This window comes from Lithobates pipiens, unplaced genomic scaffold (genome assembly GCF_037356315.1).
Source record: "Lithobates pipiens isolate NorthernLeopardFrog02 unplaced genomic scaffold, aLitPip1_a1.2 Scaffold_61, whole genome shotgun sequence".
Taxonomy (NCBI): domain Eukaryota; kingdom Metazoa; phylum Chordata; class Amphibia; order Anura; family Ranidae; genus Lithobates; species Lithobates pipiens.
Genome location: NW_027507883.1, coordinates 2,322,677 through 2,338,551, shown reverse-complemented (window position 1 = coordinate 2,338,551; position 15,875 = coordinate 2,322,677). Strand labels below are relative to the sequence as shown.

Genomic DNA, 15,875 nt, shown 5'->3' with positions numbered 1-15,875 from the left:
GGGACAGTGTCTTTACTGCTTGGGAACCTAGCACTGTTATAGTGGGTGTTATGTGCCTCCTGCACAGTACACACCTGAAGCTACCCTTTATTACTGGTGTTCAATTTCTGCAATACATGCATCTGCAGTGCAGAAGTTAGAGTCGGTGTTGTGTGCCTCCTGCACAGTATACACCTTATTGCTGGTGTTCTGTTTCTGTAATACAGGAACCTAGTACTGTTACAGTGCTAGGGTGTACAAAGAAGCTTGTATATATAGAAGACTACAGCATACAGAAGAAAGGCTAGTGAATACAGAATACAGGTTTCGTGTATGTAGATAGGCTTGAGTATACAGAGATGCTAGAGTAAACAGTGAGGCTGGGGTACACAGAGAGGCTAGTTTAAAGACAAATACAAAGATGTTAGTGTATATAGAGAGGTTAGTGTATAGAGAGAGTCGAGTGTATACAGAAAGGACAGTGCATATAGAGAAGCTAGTGTATACAGAAAGGGTATACATGAAAGCTGACATTCTATACAGAAGACTGGGTAGTGTATACAGAGAGTCTAGTGGGTACAGAAGACAGGCTGGTGTATTCTAGCTAGTTTTTACAGTCTAGTGTATACAGAAGACAGGCTGTGGTATACAGAGAGTTTAGTGTATTCAGAGAGTCTAGTGTATACAGTCGGCGAGTGTATACATAAGACTGGCTAGTTTACACAGTGTTTACAGAGATGCAAGAGTGTACAGAGAAGCTGGTATATATAGAAGACTACAGCATACAGAAGAAAGGCTAGTTAATACACAATACAGAAGACTCGTGTATGTAGATAGGCTTGAGTATACAGAGATGCTAGAGTAAACAGTGAGGTTGGGGTACACAGAGAGGCTAATTTAAAGAGAGGCTAGTATATACAAAGATGTTAGTGTATATAGAGAGGTTAATGTATAGAGAGGGTCGAGAGTATACAGAAAGGACAGTGCATATAGAGAAACTAGTGTATACAGAAGACAGGCTTGGGTATACATCAAAGCTGACAGTGTATACTGAAGACTGAGTAGTGCATACAGAGAGTCTATTGGGTAAAGAAGACAGGCTGGTGTATTCTAGCTAGTTTTTACAGTCTAATGTATACAGAAGACAGGCTGTGGTATACTGAGGGTTTAGTGTATTCAGAGAGTCTAGTGTACAGAGATGCAAGGGTGTACAGAGAAGCGAGAAGCTAGTATATATAAGGCTAGTGAATACAGGCTAGTGAATACAGAATACAGACTCGTGTAAGCAGATAGGCTTGAGTGTACAGAGATGCTAGAGTAAACAATGAGGCTGGGGTACACAGAGAGGCTAATTTAAAGAGAGGCTAGTATATACAAAGATGTTAGTGTATATAGAGAGGTTAGTGTATAGAGAGAGTCAAGTGTATACAGATAGGACCGTGCATCTAGAGAGACTAGTGTATACAGAAGACAGGCTTGGGTATACATCCAAGCTGACAGTGTATACAGAAGACTGGGTAGTGTATACAGAGATTCTAGTGGGTACAGAAGACAGGCTGGTGTATTCTAGCTAGTGTTTACAGTCTAGTGTATACAGAAGACAGGCTGTGGTATACAGAGGGTTTAGTGTATTACAGAGATGCAAGGGTGTACAGAGAAGCTAGTATATATAGAAGACTACAGCATACAGAAGAAAGGCTAGTGAATACAGAATAAAGGCTGGCTTCTACGGAGAGGCTACCACTACGGAGATGCAGAACACTATCTAGGGTATATAGAGAGGCTAGATTATACAGAGAGGCTAGTGCATAGAGTGAAGCTATTGTATATAGAAGCCTGGTTAGTGTATACAGAGAAGCTAGTGTGTACAGAAGAAAGGCTAGACAGGCTATAAAGAGAGACACGTTTTTACAGAAGACAGTTTGGGGTATACAGAGATGCTAGTTTATACAGAGAGACTAATGTATACAGAAGACAGGCTAGGGCATACAGAAGACAGAAGACGGGCTAGTGTATTCAGAACATAGGCTAGTGTATATCGAAGACAGGCTATTGTATGCAGAAGACCGGCTAGTGTAAACATACTGGTGTATATAGAGAGGCTAGTGAATTTAGAGGGTAGGCTAAGTGATAACAGAAGACAATCTGGGCTATACAGAGACATCTCATTATTTCATCTAGCTCACATCTCTAATGGAGTTTGTCTCATTGCCAGGTTATGCCTTTTCATTCTTATGCTAAATATAGATCACTACACGATTTTAATCATCCACATCAAGCATGCAATAAAACTATCATACATCAAAATAAACCATGTACTCTTTTGCTCTATTTTGCATATTTGTACCGGGACTGTGAGTATGTGACATAGAGTAAGAATATAAAAGAATATAAAAGAGCCGAGCGCAGCGAGGCCAAGCCCGAAGCTCGCCTGCGAGGGGCCCTCTAATATTCACAACCCTATGTCCACTTGGATGGTGGGGCTACCACCTCCACTCACCGCGCATGAAAATCTCCGAAGCTTCGTCTGCTCCGTACTGCGCATGCGCAGTACGGCGCAGACACTATATCATGGCCGGACAGTATATGGCAGAACACCGGCACCAGTCAACCACCGGTGTCATGTGCGTCGCTGTGTAATATAGAGCAGGGTCCGGGAAGCCAATACCTCCCCGCAATTTCAGTCGCAATAGCATTGCCCTACCAATACGCATATGTTTTCCGCGCCAGAGGAACTTGATAAAGATTGAGCGAACCGCATGAAAGAAAGTCTGGGGTATTTTGATAGGTAAGGCTTGTAGTAGATACAGAAGTCGTGGCATTGCGTTCATCTTCAACACATTACAGCGTCCGAACCATGACAGAGCTAGTGGGTCCCATCTTTTAGGGTCCGCTGTAAGCCCATAGGCTTCTTTTTATGTTGTTGGCTTTGACCTGTTTTTTTTGCTTGTTTCTCAAGGCCACCATCTTGGCGTTTGTCAAGAGGGTTGGGCGTGTCTTGAAGAGAAAGCTTACGGCCACATCAACCTGAAAGCACCCGATCTCGTCTGATTTCAGAGGCTAAGCAGCGTCAGGCCTGGTTAGTACCTGGATGGGAGACTGCCTGGGAAGACCAGGTGCCATAGAAGGATCTGGTCTGGTTAGTGTCTTAATTGGGAGATCGCCTGGGAATACTGGATGCCGTAGGCTTCTTTTATGTTGTTGGCTTTGACCTGTTTTTTTTAGCTTGTTTCCCAAGGTGACCATCTTGGCCTTTGTCAAGAGGCTTCAGAGTGCCCAAAGAGAGTGCCTACGGCCAAATCACCCTGAAAGATCCCAATCTCATCTGATCTTGAAGGCTAAGCAGCGATGGGCCTGGTTAGTTCCTGGATGGGAGACAGCTTGGGAATACCAGGTGCCGTAGGCTTCTCATTATGTTGTCGGCGTTGACCTGTTTTATTTTCCCTTGTTTCCCAAGGTGACCATCTTGGCATGTGTCAAGAGGGTTGAGAGTGCACAAAGAAATTGCCTACAAGCACAACACCCTGAAAGCGCCCAATCTCGCTTGGTCTCAGAGGCTAAGCAGGGTTGGGCCTGGTTTGTACCTGGATGGGAGACCGCCTGGGTTTTCCAGATGCTGCAGGCTTCTTTTTATGTTGTTGGTGTTGACCTGTTTTTTTCGCTTGTTTCCCAAAGTGATCATCTTGGCATTTGTCAAGAGGGTTGAGAGTGCCTAAAGAGATCGCTTACAGCCACATCACCCTGAAAGCACCATATCTCTTCTGATCTCAGAGGCTAAGAAGGGTTGGGCCTAGTTAGTACTTGAATGGGAGACGGCCTTGGAATACCAGGTGCCGTATTCTTCTTTTTATGTTGTTGGCGTTGACCTGTTTTTTTTCGCTTGTTTCCCAGGGTGACTATATTGGCATTTTTCAAGAGGGATGAGAGTGCCCAAAGAGATTGCCTATGGGCACATCACCCTGAAAGCGCCCAATCTCCGCTGATCTCAGAGGCTAGAAAGGGCCGCGTCTTGTTAATACCTGGATGGGAGACCGCCTGGAAATACTAGGTGCGGTAGGCTTCTTTTTATGTTGTTGGTGTTGACTTGTTTTTTTTGTTTGTTTCCTAAGGTGACCATCTTGGCATTTGTCAAGAGGGTTGAGCGTGCCTGAAAAAATCTACTATGGCTGCATCACCCTGAAAGAGCCAAATCTCATTTGATCTCAGAGGCTAAGCAGGGTTGGGACCTGGTTAGTACCGGGATGGGAGACCGCCTGGGATTTCTCGATGCCATAGGCTTTTTTTTTAAGTTGTTGGCATTGACTTCTTTTTTTTTTTTGTTTTATTCTTTTATTAAGTATAAGTAGAACAACATAAATATAACAGTCAACCATACAGCATGACCCAGGGTCACAATTACATGGTAACAAAAAATAGGCAGCCAAATAACTCTGGGTTCTCAGAGGGGAGTCCTAGAGTTTCATGCAGAAAAGAGAGAAACCCCACCTCCGACATGTAGTACAGTATAACTAATGCAGCTCCGTTCGGACAAATGTAATCATGGAGAACAACTGGGACCACAGCGAGCCAGCTTATCATGACCTATGTGAACCAGAGTAAAATATGAGCCGGTCGGCTGACGGCCCTGAGGGACCAGGAAGACATCCCCACTGAACTACAATATTACTTCACGGCTAACGGGCACTCAGCTGCTTATGACATGGTCTGGGAGATGTTTAAACTGCATGCCCGCTCCCTCCTTTCCACGCGCATCAATAGAGTCAAAAGGTCATCTAAACTTATTCTGCAACAGGCTGCGGAACATCTACAGGTGCTGGAGGAGGCGTTCCATCGGGACCCTTCGCCCAACACCGCCAATAATCTTAGGATACAGACGCGACAGGTTTCCCAGTTGCACATTGAGAAAGCTAAGCAGCGCATCTTCTTTTGTAGGCAGAGGGTGTTTGAGTACGGTGAGCGATCGGGCAAACTACTTGCATACCTGGCCCATCTGGATGCGCATCCCCCTGTGGTAGTGTCGTTGTTAGATCCGCGGGAGAACGATATCACCGATCCGCAACTAGTGGCGGAGGAATTTGGGAAGTTCTACCGTGCACTTTACACCTCCCGGGTCACCCACTCTCCCCAAGACACCAGGGACTACCTGGCGGGAGTTGCATTTCCCAGACTGGCTGATGAACAGCTTGAACTGTTAGAAGCCCCTATTACTATAGAAGATATCTCTGTGGCTATCTCCTGCCTGGCAGCGTCCAAGGCCCCAGGATTAGATGGCTTACCACTTGAATTCTACGCCACTTACTCTGAAACCCTTATCCCTAAACTTTATGACTTATACAAATTTATCTTTGATACAGGTACCCTACCCCCCTCTATGAGAGAGGCCCAAATTGTAGTAATCCCTAAGCCTGGCAAGGACCCTAAATACCCAGAATCGTATAGACCTATCTCCCTGCTCCAAGTTGATATTAAGATATTAGCTAAGATCCTAGCCTCCCGCCTCAACCAAGTCATTCTGTCCCTAGTCCACCCAGATCAGACAGGCTTTATGCCAGGGAAAAATACAGCAATGAACATTCGTCGTCTATTTATGAATATTCAGGGATCCCACGATGACATCGGGTCCAGGGTCGTGGTGGCTCTGGATGCCGCTAAGGCCTTTGACTCTGTGGAGTGGAACTACTTATGGGAGTGCCTTTCGAGATTTGGATTTGGCCCCAATTTTATTCGTTGGGTTCAACTCCTATACCAATCCCCCAAGGCCAGGGTGTTTGTGAATGGTTGGTTATCGGACCAATTTCCCCTTGAGAGGGGGACCCGACAGGGCTGTCCTCTTTCCCCCATGCTGTATGCACTGGCGGTGGAGCCGTTGGCCATCATGATTCGGGCAGATGCTAATATCCGCGGCCTTAAGATTGGTTACCTGGAAGAGAAGATCGGGCTGTATGCCGATGATACCCTCCTATACCTGGCAGACTCGGGTCCTTCCCTGTGCGCTGCCCTTCATTCTATAGAATGTATCGGCGGCCATTCGGGTTTGCGTATTAACTGGTCCAAATCTCAGATCCTTCCCATTGACCATTTCCCCCCTCCGTTCACGTCTCCACCTCTGAGTCTCCCAAGGGTCTCCTCGATTAAGTACCTTGGGGTGCAGGTGACCAGGTCGCTCACAGACTACACACTCCTTAACATTGAACCTCTATGTACCCTGATCAAGACTAAGACACAGAATTGGGCCAGACTACCACTGGGGGTTATGGGACGCATTAATTTGGTTAAAATGATACTTTTACCAAAGATACTCTATCTCGTGTGGCATGCCCCCCTATATATACCACAAAAATTTTTCAAAACGATTGAGTCTATTCTTAACTCATTTATATGGGGACACAGCAGACATAAATTATCCTGGAAGCTCCTGAAAAACCCGGCAACGCTGGGAGGAGCTGCTCTTCCAGACTTTCAGGAGTACTACCTTGCCTCACAATTATCCCATTTTTATTATTTCGATAAAAGCGAAATACAACGATATCAGGCACTAATCTGTGGGCATCCTGACAATCCAGCCCACACCCCCCTTCAGGCAGTACTCAGGGCCCCCTTGACGGGTTGCTCCCCCCGTCATAACGCAGACATGCTGACACATCACCGGAGGGTGTGGGGGGTGGCACTGAAAAAACTTGGGATCCCACGGGTCCACTCCCACACGCCTCTCTGGTTCAACATGCACCTACCTGAACTGCTGTCCATTCCAGATCCTGTGGTGTGGATACGCCATGGGATCTTATATATTTATCAGGTCATGACTAATATGGGAATAAAAACGTTTCAAATGCTCAAAGACGAATTTTCCCTCCCTAACTGTCTCCTTTTTAGATACCTGCAGCTCCGCCATGCCATACAAACCCAATTTATTAGCTCTAACCCATCCTTGGCAGTCCCCTCTATAGTAGATACAGTTACGGGTACTGAGCCAGCTAAATTAATCTCCACCTTGTACTCCGCTATCCGTCTCCCTGGTGTCATGGCCTTGGCCTATGCTGCTAAGGCCGGATGGGAGGTGGACGTTGGGCTTATTGCGGATGAGGATTGGGATGACATTCTGGGGGATGTGAAATATGTATCCCCCCGGCTGTCAGATCGCCTCACGCAGCTGTATATCATACACAGGACATATCTAACTCCCCAGAAGATAGCACGTTTCAAGCCCATGTACAATCCGGGATGCCGTCAATGTGGTCATACCCCGGGCTCCCTTTATCACCTTCTATGGACCTGTCCCACTATTCAAGCATACTGGATGCAAGTGATACGATTCCTGCACGACCAGATGGGTTCACCTGCTACCCTAGACCCCAAAATGTGCCTGCTCGGTCTGATGCCTAGCTTAGAAGCTGATAAATCTCTTCGCACCTTTTTGCATGAGACCCTATTCCTGGCAAGGAAAGCGGTGGCTAGAAGGTGGATGCAGGCCCTGCCCCCCACAATCCAGTGTTGGAAAAAAGAGGTAAATGATACTCTTCCATATAAGAAGCTGATTTATGTGCATAGGGGGTGTTCACCTAAATACGAAAAGGTCTGGGGTAGATGGTTGGCAGATGGTGAAACGTGTACTTGATATACTCACCCTTCATCTTCTCCTTTCCCTCCCCCCTTTTTCTTTTTTTTTTTTTTTTCTCCTCTCCCCTCCCTCTCTGTCTCTCCCTTCTTCCTTTGTTTTTTTTTATATATACATATATACTATGTGATGGCTCTACCTCTTGTGGGTAGTTTGTTTTATGCTACACGGTTACTGTAATGTATCTATATATGTGCTATTGTTTTGGCCATGTTGGCCTCCGTCAATTTATGTACCAAGCATTCGTACCTCAATAAAGTTGGCTTTTTCAATTAAAAAAAAAAAATATGAGCCGGTCGTGTCCAGAACCCTGGGGTTCTTCTGGGTCCCAAAGGCTAGTAAGGAGACAAGGCATAGTGAAAAGGGAGGACGGGGGAAGAAGAGAGTGCAAAGACGGAGAGAGAAGAGGGGGGCGGGATGGCGGCGGGGAAAAAAAGAAAAATAAAGACAAAAAGGGAGGGGGGGAATGCCACCCAGGGCAGACTTGGCCTACGTAGGTAAACGTTAGATGTTCAGTCGTTTTCTGGGACAGGGGCGCTGCTCACCTCCCAAATGTAGTCTCAGGTACCAGTAAAATACCTCCAGGGCCTCCATGTAACACTAAATGCCTCTTCAGTGTTGTGAAGGGTGGCGGTCAATTCTTCCATCCGGAGAATATGATGACTTTGGAATACCACAGCACCTTGGATGGGGGCTGAGGCTGCCTCCACAGTGTGGGAATGCAGGCCCGGGCGGCGTTCAGGAATTGCATCGTGAGGGTTTTTTTGTATTTTTGAACAGGCTGTTCGGTCAAGTGTAGAAGGCACGCTGCTGGGTTGTCTGCGATATCTACATTTCTGAGAGTTTTTATCGTCCCGGTCACCTCCACCCAAAAGTTCCTCAAGGCCGGGCATGCCCAGAAAATGTGTCCCATGGTCCCCGTATCTGAATTACACCTCCAACAAACATCCGGAATCGATCTATTCATTTTATTCAGAAGGTATGGGACTCTATACCAGCGTGAGACTATCTTGTATCCTGATTCTTGATATTGGTTTGCGATGGAAGCTTTATGTACTAATGTCAGGATCTTCCCTATCTGTTGTGGGGTAAATGTGATGCCAAATGCAATCTCCCATTTGTGGATAAATGGTGGGGTCGACTCCTCCTCCTGACTACTTAATAGGTTGTACAGGAGGGAGAGGGTGTGTTGCACAGGTTCCTTTTTGTGACAGATGGATTCATAGGGCGTCAGGTCTCTAGGAGTGTAGGGGGCCCTTTGTATGGCCAGAAGAAAGTGACGAAGTTGATAAGCATTAAACAAGTCAAGCGGAGGGTCAGAAAGCTCGGCGACAGTTTGCGTGGTCGGGAGCCCTCCCGAGGACCACACCTCTCCCAGACGCTGTTTCCCTACCACTGTCAACTGTCGCAGTTTCTTGTTGGTAAATCCCGGTGGGAAGTCTGGATTACCTATAACCGGAGTCATTGGTGACGGCAGGGGAGCAATGTGTGTGCAGCGGAACAACCTCCGCACAACAGCCAACGTAGCTCCCACTACGGGGTGATCTCTGAGGTCTTTTGGTAGGGAGGACAGGAGCCACGGGGAGGTCAATAGGGGAATGGATCCATCCTCAATCTCCATCTCCACCCACTGCTTGTGTGGGCCATTACAATGCCAATCAACGACTCTCGCTAGCAGAATCGCTCTGTTGTATTGTCTCAGATCTGGGAGACCCAGACCCCCCTTGTCCTTTGGTCTGGCAAGCAATTGCAAACGGGCTCTGGGCGGTTTGCGCGCCCAAATAAAGTCCCGGAGCAGCACCTGCAGATGTCTGAAAAAGATTGGGGGTAACCGGATCGGTAATGTCTGGAACAAGTATAAGATCCGCGGGAGGGCCGTCATTTTGAATGCATTACAGCGCCTGAACCAGGTCAGTGTTAAAGCATGCCAGTTTCCCAAATCAGATTTCAGTCTATTCAGGAGAGGGACAAAATTAAGCGGGTACAATTGCGCCAAATCCGCTGCGATGTCAACGACCAGGTAACGTATAGATTTTTCAGCTCAGTAGAATGGAAAAGCGGAGCATAGCCTCTTGGCCTCACCATCCGGGACCGATATATTCAATACAGCCAAAGGTGCAATTGATTTTATAGTTTGATAGGCTGCCGTATCGCCGGAGAGTCGCGAGTATATTGGGAAGCGAAATGTGTGGATTGGAGACGAAAGAAATTAGATCGTCAGCGTATGCCGCAATTTTGTGGTGTGCCGAGGGTTTGGATATGCCAGTAATATTCGGGTCATTCCGAACGTGACAAATAAGTGGTTCCAGTGTCAGAATAAAAATTAGGGGAGACAGAGGGCACCCCTGCCTCGTCCCATTAGTGATGGGGAAAGAGTCCGAGCACTCTGAAAGCACCCAATCTCATCTGATCTTGGAGGCTGAGAAGAGTCAGGCCTGGTTAGTACCTGGATGGGAGACCACCTGGGAATACCAGTTATTGTAGGCTTCTTTTTATGTTGTTGGCCTTGATTAGTTTTTTTTTTTTTTTCACTTGTTTCCCAAGGTGACCATGAGGGTTGAGAGTGCCCAAAGAGTTCGCTTACAGCAGCATCACCCTGAAAGAGCCCTATCTCTTCTCATCTCTGAGGCTAAGAAGGGTTGGGCCTAGTTAGTCCCTGGATGGGAGATGGCTTTGGAATACCAGGTGCCGTAGTCTTCTTTTTATGTTGTTGACATTGACCTGTTTTTTTTTCGCTTGTTTCCCAAGGTGACTATTTTGGCATTTGTCAAGAGGGTTGAGAGTGCCCAAAGAGATTGCCTATGGGCACATAAGCCTGAAAGCGCCCGATCTCCTCTGATCTCAGAGGCTAAACAGGGTCGGGCCTTGCTAGTACCTGGATTGGAGACCACCTGGGAATACTAGGTGCTGAAGGCTTATTTTTATGTTCTTGGCGTTGACTTGTTTTTTTTTTTTTGTTTGTTTACCAAGGTGACCATCTTGGTGTTTGTCAAGAGGGTTGAGAGTGCTTGAAGAGCTCGCCTATGGCCACATAACCCTGAAAGCACCAGATCTCGTCTGATCTCAGAGACTAAACAGTGTCGGGCCTTGTTAATACCTGGATGGGAGACCACCTGGGAATACTAGGTGCTGCAGACTTCTTCTCATGTTGTTGGCGTTGACTTGATTTTTTTGTTTGTTTCCCAAGGTGACCATATTGGCGTTAGTCAAGGTTGAGAGTGCCTGAAGAAATCTCCTATGGCCACACCACCCTGAAAGAGCCCAATCTCATCTGATCTCAGAGGCTAAGCAGGGTTGGGATCAGTTTAGTACCTGGATGGGAGACCGCCTGGGATTTCCAGATGCCGTAGGCTTCTTTTTATGTTGTTGCCGTTGACCTATTTTTTTCCGCTTGTTTCCAAGGTGACCATCTTGGTGTTTGTCAAGAGAGTTGAGAGTGCCTGAAGATATTGGCTACGGCCACATCACCCTGAATCTGTTCCATCTTGTCTGATCTTGGAGGCTAAGCAGGGTCGGGCCTGGTTAATGCCTGGATGGGAGACCGCCTGGGAATACCAGGTGTCGTAGGCTTCTTTTTTTTTTTCAAATATAATTTTTTCTCCAAATAGGGGAAGACGGTCCCCCGAGTACATAATGCAACAGAGAAATACAGAGCAAAAAGCAGCTGAACAATACTTGATACAGGTATATTCGCAACTGTGAGTCTGCCTTCCATCAATCACAATGATTCGAGGCACGGATAAAGTACTGTACCAAGATCCAGGGTCACACAAACCCCAGGTCCCTCCGGCATAATCCATCCAGAGGGGGGTGTGGGGCCGTCATTCCCAATTTTCCACTCTTTCCAAAAGAGAGAGGGGGTGGAGGGGGTGAGAGATAGGGGAGGAAGGCAGAAAAGAGAAGGGTTGAAAGATCAGAAAAGGAGAAGGGGGGACGAGACACGATGGCAGCCACTGTCCAAGGGGCCAGTCAAGGAAAGCTCAGAGCACTAAGGCGATAGCAGGCGACATCCTTCCAGCGAGAATATAAAGGTATTCCAGATGTCTCAGGTTTGTTTAAAAAATTCTTGTTTACCTTGTGATGTGAGGATCAAGTCCTCCATTTTTTTTAATGTCCTCTATTTTCTTAAGCCAGTGAGTAATGAAAGGGGGGGAACATTTTTTCCAATAGAGAGGGATGCAGGATTTCGCCGCATTTATCACATGTCGTAAAATTGATTTTTTTTGTACTTCTTAATGGGAATCTGTGAATGGTGCAAGAGAAAGAATGCAGCCTCTTCCTGGATGGAGAAGTCTGTGAATTTTTGTGTTATGCATCGGAGCTCTGTCCAGAAGTCCACCAAGCTGAGGCAGGACCAAAATTTGTGCAGCAACGTGCCCTCTTCTTCTCCACACCTCCAGCATATGTTCGAGGAAGAGGGGAAACATTTCTGCAGCTTTGATGGTGTCAAATACCACCTGGTGAGAAGTTTAAAATTCGTCTCCTGTATCTTCGTGCACAGCGACATTTTGAGAGCCAAAGTGATAATGTGTTGTCTCTGTGCTGGGGAAAATTAGCAATTAAGGTCCTTTTCCCAGTTGGACAGACAGGTTAAGTGTGGGTAATCTGTTTGAGAGAGAATGTGGGCCAAAGGGCCTTCGCTCCTGCATAGAGTCTCAAACTCCGTCTGAGGGCGGGCGAACGTTTGAGGATTGGGGATGGAATGGAGAAAATGATGTCGTTGCGCAGCTCTCCAAAAAGGCAGTTGGAAAAGCCCTGTCGGATCTGTTAGGGTTGAGAAAGAAGGCCATTTTCCATCAATGACGAATTTAGACGCATTGTCTAGGTTGGAATTTCTAAGTGGGTCCCCAGTTCAAAGGTTGGATGGCCACGTATAGGGAATAGGGGGGAAGTCAAAGACGTGAGTGTGTTTTGGGTAGCGATCAGGTGACTGACTTTCAACTAAGCCCCTATAGTGGGATGTGACATAAATTCTGTGGGTAAATACTTATAGCACCACATGGTGCTTCTTATCGGAATTTGGGAGTGAGCTTAGAAAGTTTGTTTCGATTCCAGTCCAATACACGCCCCAGATGGGAGGCCAGGTAGTAGCGTTGCAAGTTAGGGAGAACCAACACTCCCTGTTGTTTAGACAATGTCAGCTGTGACCGCTTAAGTCTGGGATTTTTGTGAGCCCAGTTAAATTGAGTGAGCAAGGATTGAACTTGCTTAAAAAACAGGACTGGAATCTGGATCAGGAGAGCTTGGAAAAGATAAGTAAATTTAGGGAGTATGTTCATTTTAATGAGATTGCATCTGCTGAACCAGGAATGGAGGCCAGAATGCCACCCGTGAAGCAAACTGCGGATCTTAGTGACAAGGGGTGGGGGGAAGTTCAACATAAACGTACGCGCGATGTCCGGTGGAATGTAAGTACGTGAGTATATTTTACTTATCCATGCCAGCATCCGTTCACTCAGACCTATATGGCGAAGGACCGAGAACAAATAATGTCCATTTGACCCGATCAAAAGCCTTCTCGGCATCAGTACTCATGAAAAGACAAGGGGTCCCAGATGACTTTGCTTTACGGATCAGGGTAAGCACCTTAGTGGTGTTGTCCCTATTTTCCCTGGTGGGAATAAAACCTAACTGGTCAATATGTATAAGGGACTACAAGTGATGTGCCAATCACGTGGCGAGGAGTTAGAGAATAGTTTTAGGACCGAATTTTGGAGGGAAATGGGTCTGTAGCTCCCACATAGGCCCGGGTCTTTGCCCTCCTTAGGTATCAACGAGATGTGGGCTCTAAGAGTATCCTCAGGAAAATCCCCATTCGAGCTCAGAGTATTAAATAAATTCACCAAGCGCGGGCCGAGAATAGGGAGGAAGGTCTTAAAGTATTGTGCGGTATATCCATCAGGGCCCGGAGCCTTACCCACCTTCGGAGGTCCCACAGCCGTCTGGACTTCTTCCAGTGTGATCGGGTCCTCCAAGTACTCCCGTGATTCCGATGAGAGGGTTGGTAGACCAGAACCGGTTACATATCTGTCTATATTGTCCTGTCCAGACCCTGAATCGGGCAGGTTGTAGAAAACAGAGAAACATTTTTCAAAGACTTCGACTATTTGGGTTGGGGTAGAGCCCTCTGGCCATTCTCATCTATCAACTGTGGTATGTAAGAGCCAGATTTCAACTCCTTTACCGACCTGGCTAAGATTTTTCTGCATTTGTCCTCTGACTCCTACGCCAGTTTACGACAAAACTGGAGTGCCGCTTTCGCTTTATAATGGAGTAGGACAGCAATATGGGTATGGAGTGTCCCCAATTCAATCTCTAAGGTCCGTAAGGGGGTATGTTTATGTTTCGCTTCCACAGAGGCAAGTTCACGAAACAGATTAGCAAGCTGTTCCTTCCGTGTTCGTTTGATGCGCGCCCCGTGCCTGATAAGTACCCTGCGGAGTACTGACTTGTGAGCCTCCCAAATTATCCCCGGGTCACAGTCCTGCTTTAGTTTTCTTGGAAATAAAGGTCCAATTCCCTGGTCACATCTGCTAAAACTTCCGGTATCTGGAGGAGGCTCTCATTAAGGTGCCAGAATAGAGACCTAGGTGAGGGGTAGGGAGCGAGGAGCAAGAGGCAGAAGTGTCAACCGATGGCGAAAGGGGACATTAAAGTCCCCACCTAATATCAATTGGCCCTCCCGAAAGTCACATAATCTGTGCAGGGTAGTTCTGAGGAACGTGTCTTGGTGATCATTGGGAGCGTACACAGTGGCAAATGTAAAAAGGCGCTTTCCAATGTGGCCCCTAAGAAAAAGATATTGGCCCCCAGGGTCCACCAGAGAATCCTGGAGAACCCAGGGGAGCCTGCTAGAGATCAGAATGGAGAGGAGGGGTTAGTAGAGTGGTAGACCTTAGGGAAGGATCTCGACCATAGAAAGGGGAGGCTAGTATTTTTAAAATGTGTTTCTTGTATAAAGGCCACATCAGTACAGCATGTGTTCAGTTCTCACAGGAGGATCCACCAATTTTTAGGGGAGTTCAGTCCCTTAACGTTTAGAGAGGTGACCTTGACTGAGTCTCCCATCACTCCTCGGGGAAGGGGAGGGGGACGTCAGAGAAAAGCAAAGAAAGTTGAACCAAGGTAGGTTTTGGGTAGGTAATACATGGCGGGAACTAAGGGGGAGAAAGGAAGGGCAAATGGAAGGAAAGGTAAAGGGAAAAAGAGGCCGGGCACCTCAACCCCAGGGGGAGAGGGAAATTAAGGGTTGTCCGCACTCAACAGTACAGGAAGGGTATACTAAAACAGCACAATTATGCTATAGCGCTTACCAGATGTACACTGGGTTTAAAGCGCTGTCCTACTTGGGTTATTGGGTAGACAGGTCGGAGAGGGAGCCCCCGAATCCTAGTCCCCCCAGTCCCGGCAGTGGTAAATGTCACGTCTGATACCGGTATGCAAATAAAAGACAATCAGTAACATCAAAGAAACAAAAAACACTAGTATAACCAAAACAGAGGTAGAGCATATAACTGTCAGCACTGAGGGGTCTCCTCGGCTCACCCTAAACATAGGCATGCACGAGGGAGCCCGTCACAACAGAAAAGGCATCACAGAATGGGATCCACCACCCCCGTCCCATACCCCTAAAGTACATGCAGTCCCCGAACAAATGCATTTCTCCCTTTGGCAGATTGTCCTCTCCTTACCCCCTCTCCCCCGTCCACGCCCCGGGGGGAAAAGGGGCAGGGAAGGGGGGAAAGGGGGAGTGGAAGGGGGAAAGGGGGAGTGTAAGGGGGAAAGGGGGAGGGAAAGGAGGGAAGGGAAGGGTGGTAAGGGAGGGGGAAACAGAGGGAGGGGACAAACATGCAGAAATGTCAAGTCCTTTAGCGCACTCCCACCAGCAAACACCCGGACCCCATAAATTTCAACTCCTCCCCTCCATGGTCACCACATCAAGATGAAAGAGGAGCAGCCCTGGTCGGTGCATGGAAAATCCGGCAGGCAAGGGGCTAGGGCCACCATCCCTCCATCCAATGGGAGACTTCACCCGAGCAGCAGTCCTGGGGCCCGCCAATTAGTGTCTCTCCTGCATCGCCATCGGGGGCTGTGTAGAGCATCCAGAGGGAGGCTGGGACCGCCCAAACAGTAAGGGGTAAATCCTCCAGGGGGGTCAAGAGTCACCCTGGAGGGAAGCAGTGTTTCGTACCAATAGGCTCAATAAATAAGTCATCCAGGGTCCCCGAAAGCTGCAGAAGGCAATGTCGGCAAAGAGTAGGTGGGAGCCAGAGGGGGGGAC

At 47.4% G+C, this 15,875-nt stretch overlaps 2 pseudogenes; both read left to right on the top strand.

Moving 5' to 3' along the window:
* Nucleotides 1–3,266: 3,266 nt before the first annotated feature.
* On the top strand, nt 3,267–3,385 carry LOC143958456 (5S ribosomal RNA; annotated as a pseudogene).
* Nucleotides 3,386–10,827: 7,442 nt separating this feature from the next.
* On the top strand, nt 10,828–10,947 carry LOC143958546 (5S ribosomal RNA; annotated as a pseudogene).
* Nucleotides 10,948–15,875: the final 4,928 nt, after the last annotated feature.